This window comes from Chiloscyllium punctatum, chromosome 8 (genome assembly GCF_047496795.1).
Source record: "Chiloscyllium punctatum isolate Juve2018m chromosome 8, sChiPun1.3, whole genome shotgun sequence".
In the NCBI taxonomy this organism is placed as follows: Eukaryota; Metazoa; Chordata; class Chondrichthyes; order Orectolobiformes; family Hemiscylliidae; genus Chiloscyllium; species Chiloscyllium punctatum.
The window spans coordinates 93,827,538-93,842,929 of NC_092746.1; the positions used below are offsets into that span (position 1 = coordinate 93,827,538).

The 15,392-nt window shown below is 42.9% G+C and overlaps 1 protein-coding gene and 1 long non-coding RNA gene across 4 annotated transcripts in view; one reads left to right on the plus strand and one right to left on the minus strand.

Moving 5' to 3' along the window:
• LOC140480762 (enhancer of polycomb homolog 1-like) overlaps positions 1–7,880 on the minus strand; it is a 258,043-nt gene extending 250,163 nt beyond the window's left edge. Inside the window, exon 1 of one of the 3 annotated variants that reach the window (XM_072576103.1) lies at positions 7,690–7,880. The gene's annotated coding sequence lies outside the window, so the exon portion shown is untranslated. Of the gene's footprint in view, positions 1–6,167; positions 6,316–7,176; positions 7,253–7,689 lie in introns of those variants that run through there. The other 2 variants (XM_072576106.1, XM_072576105.1) reach the window with 2 other exon arrangements.
• Positions 7,881–7,959: 79 nt separating this feature from the next.
• The window catches only part of LOC140480763 (uncharacterized), an 80,598-nt gene continuing 73,165 nt past the window's right edge, over positions 7,960–15,392 (plus strand). Inside the window, exons 1-2 of the long non-coding RNA XR_011961398.1 lie at positions 7,960–8,175; positions 8,326–8,471. This is a non-coding gene — a long non-coding RNA (uncharacterized lncRNA). The remainder of the gene's footprint in view (positions 8,176–8,325; positions 8,472–15,392) is intronic.

Genomic DNA, 15,392 nt, shown 5'->3' on the forward strand with positions numbered 1-15,392 from the left:
CAGGTCCCTTTTAAATCCTTCCCCTCACATTAAACCTATTGATTAGTCTGGATCACATTGGCATTATTAGGGAAGATGCGTTGTGTAGGCTAGAGGTTATTAAGGTGGAGAAATCCCCAGGACCGGATGGAATCCATCCCAGGTTGCTGAGGGAGGCAAGAATGGAAATAGCTGGGGCCCTGACAGATGTCTTTGTGGCATCCTTAAATACAGACGAGGTGCTGGAGGTCTGGAAGGTTGCTCATGTTGTCCCCCTGTACAAGATTAGTAGGGATATTCTGGGAAACTACAGACCAGTGAGCCGGATGTCAGTGGTGGGAAAGTTGCTGGAGAGGGTACTGAGGGATAGGATCTATTTATATTTAGAAAAGAATGGGCTTACCAGTGATAGGCAACATGGTTTTGTGCGGGGGAGATCGTACCTTACCGACTTAATAGAGTTCTTCGAGGAAGTGACCAAGTTGATGGATGAAGGAAGGGCTGTTGATGTCATATACATGGACTTTAGTAAGGCGTTTGATAAGGTTCCCCATGGTAGACTAATGGAGAAAGTGAAGTCACATGGTGTTCTAGCTAGGTGGATAAAGAACTGGTTGAGCAACAGGAGACCATAGACAATAGGTGCAGGAGTAGGCCATTCTGCCCTTCAAGCCTGCACCACCATTCAATATGATCATGGCTGATCATCCTTAATCAGTATCCTGTTCATGCCTTATCTCCATAACCCTTAATTCCACTGACTAATTCTTTCTTAAATGAATCCAGAGACTGGGCCTCCACTGCCCTCTAGGGCAGAGCATTCCACACAACCACCACTCTCTGGGTGAAGAAGTTTCTCCTCATCTCTGTCCTAAATGGTCTACCCCGTATTTTTAAGCTGTGTCCTCTGGTTAGGTACTCAACCATCAGCGGAAACATGTTTCCTGCCGCCAGAGTATCCAATCCTTTAATAATCTTATATGTCTCAATCAGATCCCCTCTCAGTCTTCTAAACTCAAGGGTATACAAGCCCAGTAGCTCCAGTCTTTCAGTGTAAGGTAATCCCGCCATTCCAGGAATTGACCTCGTGAACCTACGCTGCACTCCCTCAATAGCCAGAATGTCTTTCCTCAAATTTGGAGACCAGAACTGCACACAGTACTCCAGGTGTGGTCTCACCAGGGCCCTGTACAGCTGCAGAAGAACCTCTTTGCTTCTATACTCAATCCCTCTTGTTATGAAGGCCAGCATGCTATTAGCTTTCTTCACTACCTGCTGTACATGCATGCTTACCTTCATTGACTGGTGTACAAGAACACCCAGATCTCTCTGTACTGCCCCTTTACTTAAATGGATTCCAGTTAGGTAGTAATTTGCCTTCCTGTTCTTGCCACCAAAGTGGACAACCATACATTTATCCACATTAAACTGCATCTGCCATGCATCTGACCACTCACCTAACTTGTCCAGGTCACCCTGTAATCTCCTAGACAAAGTAGCAGTTGAAGAGAGTTTCTCGAAATGGAGAAAGATGACCAGTGGTATTCCACAGGGTGTCCGTATTGGGGCCATTGTTGTTTGTTATATACATAAATGATCTGGAAGAGGGCACTGTTGGGATGATCAGCAAGTTTGCAGATGACACGAAGATTGGTGGTGTAGCAGAAAGCATAGGGGACTGTCAGAGAATACAGGAGGATATAAATAGACTGGAGAGTTGGGCGGAAAAGTGGCAGATGCCACTTTGAAAACCAGACAAATGTGAGGTGATGCATTTAGGCAAGTCTAATTCTAGAGTGAATTATACAATGAACGGAAGAGGCTTGGGAAAAGTTGATGGGCGGAAGACCTGGGAGTGTAGATCCATTGTACCCTGAAGGTTGCTGCACAGGTGGATGGAGTGCTCAAGGCATATAGTATGCTTGCCTTCATTGGACGGGGTGTTGAGTATAAGAGCTGGGAAGTCATGTTAAAATTGGACAGGATGCTGGTTCGAGGAGAAAGTGAGGACTGCAGATGCTGGAGATCAGAGTTGAAAATGTTGGTTTGGCCACATTTGGAATACGGTGTACAGGTCTGGTCGCCACATTACCAAAAGGATGTGGACGCTTTGGGGAGGGTGCAGAGAAGGTTTATGAGAACGTTGCCTGGTATGAAATGTGCTAGCTATGAAGAGAGGTTGAGTAGGTTAGGTTTATTTTCATTAGAAGAAAGGAGATCGAGGGGGGACCTAATTTGAGGTTTACAAAATCATGAAGGGTATAGACAGGGTTGATCGAGACCTGCTTTTTCCCAGGGTGAAGGAATCCATAACGAGAGGTCACACTGAGAGGTGGCATATTTAAAGGGGGGGGGGGGGGGGGGGGGGTCCACATGGCAAGTACTTCACACAGAGGATGGTGGGCATCTGGAACGCATTGCCAGCAGAGGTGGTAGAGGCAGGCACAGTAGATTAATTTAAGAGGCGTCTGGACAGATGCATCAATAGGTGGGGAGCAGAGGGATACAGATGCTTAGGAATTGACCAACATTTTTAGAGTGAGTACATTTGGATCGGCTTAGGCTTGAAGGGCCAAGGGCCTGTTCCTGGGCTGTAAATTGTCTTTGTTCCTTGTTCTTTGTCTCTTCTATGCCCTCTAGTTCTTGAGTCCCCCAAACCAGGGAAAAAAGGCCTTGTCTATTTACCTTATCCATGCCCCTCATGATTTTATAAACCTCTTATAAGGTCACCCTTCAGCCTCTGACTCTCCTGGGGGAAAAAAAAAAGAGTCTCAGCCTATTCAGCCTCTCCCAATAGCTCAAATCCTCCAATCCTGGCATCATCCTTGTAAATCTTTTCTGAACCCTTTCAAGTTTCACAACATCCTTCCTGTAGGAGGGAGTCCAGAATTGCACACAATATTCCAAAAGTGGAATAATCAATGTCCTGTACAGCCGCAACATGATCTCCCAATTCCTATATTCAATGCTCTGACCAATAAAGGAAAGCATACCATATGCCTTCTTCACTATCCTATCTACCTGCGCCTCTACTTTGAAGGAACTATAAACCTGCACTCCAAGATCTCTTTGTTCAGCAACACTCCCCAGGATCTTACCATTAAGTCAAAGAATCTTGCAGTTTTACTGCAAACTTCAGACGTTTATATCTATCTGGATAACTTTACAGTTTTAAAACAGAAACTAATTCCAGAAAGGACGCAGGACAACCATCATACAGAGGCCCCATTGCCTCTTCCAAAGCCAGGTTTTACAAAAATTAGGAGCAATAAAACTCAATAAAACAACCCCAAAAGCTTTGTATGGCTGTTTATCCGAGTCACTTGACTTTCTATTTATCAGATGGATCACAACCCACATTAAGCTGCTGTCTTCTTTGTCTACCATGAGTTCCTTTCTATCTTGGTACAAGCCCTGTTCATTCCACAAAATGTCCAAACAGTTCAACATATCTTCAAGCTCTTCGCATTATCCATACAGCAGAGGAGCTAAGTGGTCTCCTTGTGTTTTACGCTGGACAAAGTTAATTGAAGGTCATTGAGAACAACTATAGCAACAGAAATAAAAAGCTTCAATTTAACTGCTTCCTTTCTTCGATGGTTCTGTTTATCTGAAAGACATGCAGATCTTATTTTAATTAATTTCCAAAATTTGAGAAAGTAAAAGCTAAAGGGCCAAAATACAGAGCAAACACCAAGATGAATTAGTTATACCAATATGAAGTCTCAGAAATCTAAAAATGGGAGAAGTAGAAGAGTCAGCAAGATAAACCAGAAGGGTTCATTTGTTCCAAAGTCCTGGGAAAAGAATGAGTATGAATGTGACTGCATGGAGTTTAGATTTATAGTGAGGGCACAGAAAAGCAAAATAGCATGTTGCATGGTATTCTTGAAGCTTGAAACGATTTTAAAATTGAAGTGCAGAGGAGCACTCAATCATAATTAGACTTTTAAGGAAAGAAAATGTATTTAAAATCCTGAAATTCAGCATGCACTTCTTTTCCGTCTTAAGTACCAACTTCCAGTCTATTCTGTTGAGCCTTGTGACCTCAATCAGAGCAATTCTAAGGCAGTAAAGGGGAATCAAAATGGTGGATACCAGACTTAACATGCATTCTTTTTCTGCAATCCTTAAAAGCGAAGATATGGTGGCATTAAAAAAAACATTTCTTCTTTTGAGAATCTGTCATCTAAAATCCTGAGTTATAAAACACCAGTTATAAAATTCAGAGCAAATATGTTGCTACTTCACACCAAAGTGCCTCTACTTCCAATCTCAGGAACAACAACTCCAGTAATGTGGCATTTTCCACTTTCTACACTATCTATTTTTATGCCTGCGGGACCAATATTGCCAGTGTTTCATCCATAATTGGATAAAGTGCAAGAGTACAAGTTTTTGTGAACTAAATGCCAGGTTAAGAATCCATATAACTGGTTGATGGAAGATTTTCAATTAATCAGTCTGGAATGGATTTCATTAACATACATACACAAATATACTTCACTGTTGGTACATAATTTTGAAGGATAAGTTTTTCGAGGTGTTTAAAGTATTCAAAATATTGAGAAGGTAAATATTAAGAAATAATTTCAAGAATAAGAAAACACATTCTTTAAATGAGAACCAGCTACTCAAACAAAATTAAGAATTATTTTTTCATACAAAATAAATAAATCTGCAACTGTCTCCACAAGACAGTGAATGGTAAGAAAATGGAGGCTTTCCATCCTGAGCCTGTTACATCATTGTTATGGAAGGCTAATAAGTGATATGGAGGTAGGATGCAGTAATGATTTCACTGCAATGATGGAGCTGGTTCAAGTATGTATGTTCTGTGCTTACGAATGTAAGCACTGGAAGGGAGAGTGTGCAAAATACAGCCCTTTAAATTATCATATTACACTAAGGTTGTAGTTTGTATTGAAAATATTCACCTTTCACTTTTAAAAGTAGGAACAACAATTAATGCATACTAAATTTAATTCCAGAATGGGAGTTATCATGCAAACTGGACACAGTGAATAAAGACACACCCTTACAATTGACTCAGACAGAGCAGCTGTACAAATTGATCCAGAGTGCAAATCTGAATTCACTATTTCAATCGGTGTTCCTCACTTCACTGACTGCAATCACTATTTACATGGTGGGATCCATCACTAGCAGCGTATGTTCAACATTGGTTACCAAGAATGAAGCAAGTGGATTATTTTTATGATTGTGCCATGATACAAGTGAGAGGGAAACCTTATTTGCCAAGGCAAGCCGAACAAACAATATAGTTTTCTTCTGAATGGTTCCAAACCAAATCCGAATTTATCTTTGAACACAAATTAACAAACGTCAACATGTATAAACATCCACTGAGATGTATGATCACACAACACTTGAGCAACAGAAGGGCCCACGATTTGAGCCTCTACTGACATCATGAAATATTTCAGCTATTTCTTGATTTAGTCTGAATTAGTTGATTTAGATGATTTAGTCTATAGGATGAAAATGAAGACTACTGTTCTCAGTAATAATTGAGGGAAAAAAATCTATTTCTTCTGCAGAGAAAGATCAGTATCCAGCATTCTCCAGGGATTCAAAAACTGCTCAGACATGGTGGGTTATCCTGACACAGTGCTAGATAACTAACTCAAAACTACTGGAACTAGTCTCTCGCTGGATAGATGATACAGAAATAATAAAAAAGGTAACTGTGACTATAAATAATTACTGCTTTTTGCAAGTGTGGAAATACAATGGCTACACACATCCTGCACCATCCTATCCAAATGCCATTGTAGGATGGTTCCAGAGCACAGTGCTCTGGGTGATAATTTCATGTGTGCAAGGGATTTAATAATATGGGGTTTTATTTCGTGAAACACATCCACCTTCAACTCTGTCATCTAATATACTGCAAATTAAATCACCAGAGCTTTAACTCCAACTTAAGGCCTGGACTTTTAAATCCAAGATGCATTACCTCATGTAATCATTTTAGGAATGTCTACCTACTCATCTCAAACAAAAAGCAGAAAATCAATCCCGTGGGCGTTTACTTTTTTTAAAAAAAAAGAGAAAAATCACTAACATGTGGCATATTTTTAAACTGCAATCTTTTATTTTATCTTGACCATTATTACCAACGTCACTCTTCAGAATACAAAAAAAACTTAAGAAAAAAATGGCACCTGATTTCTGCAGCAATACATCTCCCCGACTCAGTAACGTTACATGCACATTCCTTTTTTTTTTAAAAAACTCAGTAGAAAGGTTGGAGCAAGTTACATGGAACCGTTTGAACATTTGCAAAGAGTAGAAGCAGGGGACATATTGGGAGATCCATCGGATTGTCAAAAAAAAAGAAAGTGTTTCTGCTTTGACACAATTTATCCAATCTCCGCCCCTAGTAAGGAGCAGGGCAATACATTTTAAACAGGGGCCCCACCGAGGATGAGCGGAAGATCATTTAGAGAGAGAAAAAAAAATCAATAATCCCAAGGCAAAAATGGAAGGTTAGGAGTCTTTTTCCTCTCTTTCTTTCTTTAATCAGTAACCCCAATCCGATCCCTCATTCACACTCCAAAAACATAAAAAACAAGAATATGTTATATTGATTTTTAATGCCCGCCCCCTCTTTTTTTCCTCTCTCTCCACCCCACCACCTTTCGTTCAATTTGGTCAAATCGACATTAAATCCAAAGTCCCTCAGAAGCACTGAACAGCGCCACCAACAACAGTCAGTCAATGCAAACAATCCCAGCGTCGGTAAATCTTTCACCGTGTGCAAAAAAAAAAGAGAAAATAAATACAAAGCCGGAATGCATCCGAAAATGCACCCAACTTTTTTTTTAAAAAACAAATGTCTTCAACATCCAAATCAAAGCGGAGTGAAAATACCACGCCAAAAGAAAATAGATTTGTTGCGGGGCGGGGGTGGTGGGAGCGACAGCTCTCCAGACCTCGCACCAATGGCGCGGAACACGGAACATGAATTTGCAAGAGAGAGAGAGAAAAGCAGCGACCATTAGTCCAGCCATAACTTAATATAAAGCCAGCTAAAGATGTCACCCAGCACCTCTCTCAAAGCCAAGGGCAGCCAACAGTGCCTTAACACTTCAAACCTCCTCCCCAATCATCATTACTAAAGAGTTACATTAATCATCTTGGAATTCAACATAGAAAATTAATCAACGTTACATTGTTTCTTTTTGTCCCTTCTGGTTGCAAAAAGTATCTTACAACGTCGGAATTTCGCTTCGCAGACACAGATCTCTCATTTTGTCTCTTATCCCTATTTGGAAATGGGGGGGGGGGGGTGTGAAGAAAAAAAAAGTCCCGACTCGGTCCAATAAAGTTATTTTGGAAACTATCGATGATATTACTCTTGTGCGGCTATACTGTGTGAAAAAGGTTTGAAGCAAAAATAATGTTGGATGTTCTCTCCCCACACCATTCTCTTTAAAAATTGCTGGCAATTATCAGTATCTTTTAGCCACGGTTGACGCGACAGCATGGGCGGAATCCAGCCCAAAGCAAAAGGGAATAGACTCGTCATCTTTCCCCACGCTGCTGTTAATTTACAGCACACAAGACAAAATAAAATCTAAATTAAGTTGCAGCGAAGCAAGATTTTAAATAGCTCGAATTCTTCAAATTTAACGAAGATGAGAATTTTATACATGCGTTCTTTTTCTTTAAATAAAAACTCACCAATCTAAATCTAGGGACGATGTTGACAAGCCCTGTCCGAAGCGATTATCAGAAGATCTGATGTTAGTTGTGTTTTAGAAACAACAGAGCCAGTCTATTTTATAATATCAAACAGCCCAGGCGATCGCTGTTTGTGAACGTTCCGTTGCCCTTCCCACCTGACAGCAGAGCTTTCTGATCATAGGAGGTGGTAGGGTAATGGGGGGGGGGGGGGGGAGTTGGTGGTTGGAAATCAGCCGTGTGTTATCACCAAGATTTAAACACAACCACAGAAGACTTGGGGTTAACAACTTTGCAATGGCTAATAGGCTCAGTGTGATTGGATGGCGAGTGTCACCAATCACCTGTAGAGAGCTCATGGCTGCTGAGCTCACTTTCAATGGCAGAAGTTGAGGTTTTTGGAACAAATATCCGCCAATAATCCAGCTTTCATAGAGAGTGCTATCCTTTCGATCGCACTGTATCTTCTTATAAAATCTCCTGCTGGTACTATATTGCTTTTGTCTTAATCATTTCTTTAGCCACACCCTCCCCAGATCAGTCGATTTTTATGATGCAATAATATTCACAGGAATTTTTTTAAAAGTATTTTAGTTTAGAAATATCATGTAACGTTTCTTTTGTTGTGTTTTGCAGGAGGCACGTGTCGCTCTTTTAAGCTTGTTTTTAATTTATCTTTTTACGGCAAAAAAAGGCTAACCGGCAGGGTGAACAGTTTGGATTGAACTACGTTCCAAAGAGGGTGGCGACTGTGTGGAATGAATGTTCAGGCAATGAAGAGAGTACGTTTTTTTTGTGAGAGAGCATTATATAGATATTTGTGAGTAGTTGGCGATTGAAAAGTACCATCTGTGGGCTGCATTTTTATTTCTCGTCATGTGCTTTACTGCCTTCTAGAATGTAAATAAAATCTGCATTTCAAGGTTATTTATTTTGGTTAAAATCGATCAGGAGATGAGATATTAATCTTGAAAACCAGGGTTTTGGAGACGATCTTTCAAGTTCCTGCAAATAGTTAATACATATTGTGTTCTGAAAGTGAGCCCAGATTGTTAAATAAAATGACATACTGATATAATATCAGTATAAATATAGGTTTCCCCTATTGTTTAGGCCTCACCCAACTGAGACCTTCATGAATAACATGTTAAAATGCCTGCAAACTGTGTTTTAAAAAAACAAATTGAAAGGTTTAATTTAATGGTAAAGTACTAGATGTACACAGTAAACAAATTGTTTCTTGCTGATAGTGTTAATAAATCAAAGTTCAACCCTGCTTATCCACCCAATTGTTAAAGATGAGGGGTATTGTGTCAAGTGGTATTATTCGGGATTGCATTCAAAGGAACCCTGGACCTGGAAATACTAAGAAGATGACGAGAGTGTAGTGTTGGAAAAGCACAGCAGGTCAGGCAGCATCAAGGAGCAGGAAAGTCGACATTTTGGGCAAAAGCCCTTTATCAGGACTGAGAAGATGGTCTAGTTTACTGGTGTATGTTCTCCTAATGTAAGCATGGAGATGGATGGGTGGTAGACTCAGACCACAGGAGTACTAGAGAGGGGCTGGAGTCCCCTATTTTAAAAAAAATTCATTTATGCAATATAGTGTCACTGTCTAACACATCATTTATTGCCCATCCCTAATTTCTCGGGAGTGGATGGTAGTAAACCGCTTTCTTGAAGCGTTGCTGTCCATCTGGAGTAGATACAGTCACAGTGCTCAAATAAAAACAGAAATTGCTTGAAAAGCTCAGCAGGTCTGGCAGCATCTGTGGAGAGAAATGAGCATTAACGTTTCAGGGGCAATGACACCTCCTAAGAACCGATGGTAGCTAGGAAAATGTCAGTTTTTATGCAGAATATCGGGTGGGTGGAGCAAGTAAGGAATAAATGATAGATGGGGCTAGGGCCCAAAGAGAGAAAATAGTTGGACAGAAAAAGGAGTGGATAACAATCTGGCTAGGAGGGTGAATAGTTGTTTATAGAGACTGTTAGTGGCTGACAATGAGTTGTGTGTAATAGTAGACTATATGATAACAAAGCCTGATGTGTAGGGGTGGGAGCTAGTACATAGGAGAAAGGTCAAGCTCTAAAGTTATTGAACTCGATATTGGGTCCACAAGGCTGCAGGGAACCTGGAAGAACAACACCTGATTTTCCATTTGGGGGCCCTGCAGCCATCTGGATTCAAGATCGAGTTTAATAATTTTAGGGTATGAACTTTCCTATGTCCTAGCCCCCACCCCCATACACCAGGCCTTGTTATCACACAGGGTAAAAAACAAGGACTGCAGGTACTGGAAACCAGAGTCTAGATTAGAGTGGTGCTGGAAAAGCACAGCAGGTCAGGCAGCATCCTAGGAGCCCTCCTGATGAAGGGCTTTTGCCCAAAACATCGATTTTCCTGCTCCTTAGATGCTGCCTGACCTGCTGTGCTTTTCCAGCACCACTCTAATCTAGACTCTTGTTATCACACAGTCTGCTGTTACATACATTCCTGATGAAGGGCTTTTGCCCAGAATGTCAATTTTCCTGGTCCTCGGTTGCTGCCTGATCTGCTGTGGTTTTTAAGCACTACTCTAATCTTGACTCTAATTTCCAGCATCTGCAGTACCCACTTTCGCCTGCTATTACACACAGCCCATTGTTAGCCACTAACAGTCTCCATAAACAGCTATTCACCCTCCCAGCCAGATTGTTATCCATGCCTTTTTCTGTCCAACTATTCTCTCTCTTTGGGCTCTATCCCCACTTATCGTTTACTCCTTACCCTTACCTCCCCCCCACCCTATCTTCTGCATAAAAACTGACATTTTCCTAGCTGCCATCAGTTCTAAGGAAGGGTCACTGCACCCAAAATGTTAAGATCAGATTACTTACAGTGGGAAACAGGCCCTTTGGCCCAACAAGTCCACACCGACTCTCCGAAGAGTATCTCACCCAGACCCATTCCCCTACATTTACCCCTTCACCTAACACTAAGGGCAATTCAGCATAGCTAATTCACCTAACCTGCACATCTTGGACTGTGGGAGAACACCGGAGTACCAGGAGGAAACCCACACAGACACTGGGAGAATGTGCAAATTCCACACAGACAGTTGTTCGAGATGGGAATTGAATCCAGGTCTCTGGCATTGTGAGGCAGTAGTGCTAACCACTGAGCCACTGTACCTGCTGAGCTTTTCTAACAAATTTTGTTTTTGTTTCTGATTAACAGTTTCTACAGTTCTTTCAGTTTTTATGGTTACAGTGCTGTTCAGGAGTACCAAGATTTTGACCCAGCAAGGTGAATGAGCAGATAGTTTTTTCAATGTCGGGATGGTATGCAGCTTATACAGAAGTTTGTATATGATGGTGTTCTCAAGCTGTTGTCCTTCTGGGTGGTAGAGGTTGTAGGTTTTAGATTAGATTCCCTACAATCCAGAAACAGGCCCTTCGGCCCAACAAGACCACATCGACCCTCCGAAGAGTAACCCACCTTGACCCATTTCCCTCTGACTAATGCATCTAGCACTATGGGCAATTTACCATGGCCAATTCACCTAACCCCTGCACATCTTTGGACTGTGGGAGGAAATCCCGGACGAAACCCATGCAGACACGGGGAGAATGTGCAAACTCCACGCAGCCAGTCATCCAAGGCTGAGAATCGAACCTGAGCCACTGTGCTGTCAGGCAGCAGTGCTATCCACTGAGCCACTGTGCTGCCCCATTTAGAAGATGCTATCAAAGAAATCATGATGAATTCTGCAATGTGTTGGTGGACAGAAAGAATGTTGAAGGTGTTAGGTAGGATGCCAGTTAAGCAGGGTGTTTTGACCTGGATGCTGCTGTGCAGCTTGAGCGTTGTTGCAACCTCTCAGATACTGAAGCATTCTATATCAAAATACAATAAAATGGGGACAATATACAGGCTTGGGTTGACAAGTAAGGCAAGCAGGAGGCTGGAAGAACACAGCAAGCCAGGCAGCGTCGGGAGGTGGAGAAGTCAATGTTTCAGCTGCAACCCTTCTTCAGGACTGGGGATGGGTGCAAGGAGAGCTGCAGAAGGCAGGGGCAGGGTGCTGAGGTGGGGATAGGTGAACACAGGTAGAGGGTATGACCTGGATGATGGATGAGAGGAATGATTGGTTGGTGCTGAGAAGGAAGCGTCAATGAGAGGAATGGAAGGGAGGGGAAAGGGCTGGAGGGGGTGGGGACGGGAAGGGAGGTTATTTTTAATTGGAAAACTCAATGTTGAGTCCTCCAGACAGTAGGCTGCCCAGGTGGAAGATGAGATGTTGTACCTCCAATGTGCGGCCTGATTCATTGTGGCAATGGAGGAGGCCTAGGATGGTCATTTTGGAGAGGAAGTGGGCAGTGATGGGGAGGCCAGTTTGACCTCTGCGGGCCCAGCTGAGCTGCTTGGTGAAATGTTCCCTTAATTTACGTTTGGTCTCTCCGATATAGAGAAGACCACATCAGGAGCACCAGATACAGTGAACCAGGAGAGGCAGGTGAACCTTTGTCTCACCTGGAAGGACTGTTTGGGGTCCTGAATGGAGGTGAAGGGGGTGGTATGCCAGCAGGTTTTGCATCTTTTCCGATTGCAAGGGAAGGTACCTAGGGGTCCAGGGGTTTGGTGGGGAGAATGGCGTGAACCAAGGATTAGCGAAGGGAACGGTCCTTTCGAAGGCAGAGAGAGGTGGGGAGGGGAAGATGTTCTTAGTGGGGGTATAGTTGGAGTTGGCAGAAGTGTTTAAGGTTGATGCATTGGATGTGGAGACTGTTGGGGTGGTTGGTCAGGACAAGGGGGACTCTATTTATTGCGTTTGTGGGTGGGGGTTTCGAGCAGTGAAATGGGGAATGGAGGAGGTACAGTGGAGGGCTGTCTGGATGACAGAGGGAGGAGAAGCATGTTGTTCGAAATAGTGGGCACCTGGGATACTTGGGAGTGGAATGTGTCCTCGTCCAAGCAGATGCGGCGGAGGTAGAGGAATGGGAGAATGGGATGGAGTTCTTGCAAGATACTGGGTGGGAGGAAGCGTAGTCCAGATAGTTATGGGAGTCTGTGGGTTTGTAGTAAACGTTCCCCCTCCCGTTCCCTCTCCAACATGGCTATCTTCGGCCTCCTCCATTACCACAGGAAATCAGACTGTAAATTGGAGGAACAACATCTCATCTTCCTCCTGGGCAGCCTACAGCCTGGAGAACTCAACATTGAGTTCTCCAATTTAAATAACCTCGTTCCCAGGTCCTTCCTTCCATTCATCTGACCAACCCTTCCTTCCAGCTACCAAATGGATTCATATCTACCATCGACCATGCAGGCTGTACCCTCTACCTGTGTTCACCAATCATTACCTCACAACACCGCCCCCTTCTTACCCAGAACCCTCCCCCACACCCACAACCTTTATATGCAACTCCTCCTACGCCTGCACCCAGTCCTGAAGAAGGGTTACACCCGAAATGTCGACTTCTCCACCTCCTTATGCTGCCTGGCTTGCTGTGTTCTTCCAGCCTCCTGCTTGTCTATGATAGTGGGGATTTTGCAACTGTAGTACCTTTAAATGTCAAGGGAAGTTTGTTACATTGTTTCTTGTTAGAGATAGTCATTACCTGGCATTTGTGTGCTGTGAATATAACTTTGCATATATCAGCCCACGTCTGAATGTTGTCCAGATCTTGCTGCATATGGACATGAAATGTTTCGGTGTTGAAAGAATCACAAATAGTACTGAGGATTGTGTAGTTGTCAGTGAACGTCCCTACTTCTGACCTTATGATGGAGAGAAGTCATTGATGGAGCAGCTGATGATGCTTGAGCCGAGCAAAATAAAAAAAAAGCACTGAAGATATCATTAATCTGAAATAAAAACAAAATTTTCTGGAGAAATTCAGCATCTGTGGAAAGTGAAGTCAACACTTCGGGTTCGGTGATAGAGTGGGAGAGAGGGGAAGAGTGTGGAAGGAGTAAACAATTTGTAGAAGGAGAAAACAATTTGTAGATGGAGCCCAAAGAGATAGAACAGTATTTAGGCAGAAAAAGGAACGGCTAATGGCGAGCCAAAGAGAAAGGAAAGCTGCTAATGGGGACCATTAGTGGGTGAAATTTGGTCGGCTGTGACAAAAGCACTGATGACAAGGCCTGCGGTCTAGGGCTGTATAAAGGGTATGGAAGGAGGTGCTCAGGCCCTAAAATTATTGATCTTGATAGTAAGTCCCAAAGGCTGCAAGGTTCCCAATCTGAAAATGAGATGCCCTCTTCCAGCTTGTACTGACCTTCACAGAAACACTACAGCAAGCCCTATTCAGGGATGTTGGCATTGGAATATGCTGGTGTGTTGAAGCTGCAGGCAACAGAAAGTGCAGGGTCATTTTTGTCGACAAAACATAGGTATTCTGCAAAGTGGTCACCTGGTCTGTGTTTTTCCTTTCCATTTAGAGAAGATCACTTTGTGAGTAGCAAATACAGTTGACTAGATTGAGTGATGCGTAGGTAAATCACTGCTTCACTTGGACAGTTTGTCTGGGGTCTTGACTAGTGAGGAAGGAGGAAGTAAACAGGCTGGACTTACATCTTCTGCAATTGCATGAGATGGTACCGTAAGATATGTGGAAGTGTTAAGAGGGGTTTCCCAGACATAGGTCACTGTGGAAGGCTGACAAGGGGTGGAGAGTGCAATATGTGCCTGGTGGTGGCATCCCACTGGAGATGACAGAATGGCAGTTAATGTTCCTTTGGATGTGGAGGCAGGTGGGGTGATAGGTGAGGACCAGGGGGCCCCTGTTGCTGTTGTGGGAGAGAAGAGATGGGGTGAGGGCCATAGTGCAGAAGATGGGTTGGACACCTGAGGGCCCTGTCAACCACAGTGCTGGGGAATCCTTATTTGAAGATAAAGGTGGACATTTCTGAGGCCCTCCTGTGAAAGGTGACATCATCAGAACAGATGTGACAGAGGTGGAGAAATTCCGAGAATAGTTTAGAGTCTAGGAAACAAGGTGTGAGGACATATAGTCAAAGTATCTATGGTTTGTAGTGGATATCAGTGGCCAGCCTACCCCAGAAATGGAAATAGAGATGTCAAGGAAGGGAATGGAGGAGTCAGAGATGGACTGGGTGAGGATGAGAGCAGGGTGAAAATTGGAAGCAAAATTGATAAACCTTTCCAGTTGAGCGTGTTATGGAGCAGGTCAGACTCCCTCAAAACATTTCAAGAAAGTAGCCTGGACCCTAATTTTCCTAGTTGTTTTGAGTAGGTGTAGAGTGGATATTCCAGGAGAGATGCAGCTGGCCCAACCACTTAGTTTTAAATAGAAGAGAATTTATTTGCAAGGTTACTGAATGAAACACAAACAAAAGAGAACAGATTATAGAATAACAAACCCTATCCGAAAACCCAACAGACTATCCCAACCTAATGATGCTGTTCCAAATGCCTGCAACAATCCCCATAAACACCCCTTGGCAAAAGAAGGTAATATCAAACACAAAGCTTTACAGGAGAGAGAGATGGCAGAGAGATTCAGCATGAAACACCTTCTTCCATGTTGCTGTTTCTTGGACCAGCAATCTCAAAACTGACTAGCAGCTCTGAGCCTAAACCTGAGCTGGGAGAACTGGCTACTCCCTTTAATTGTACAAGTGTTTTTTTTTAAACTTAAAAGCTTCCTCACGTAGATCAACCCCAGACATTTTGGACCCTATGTCTTTACAA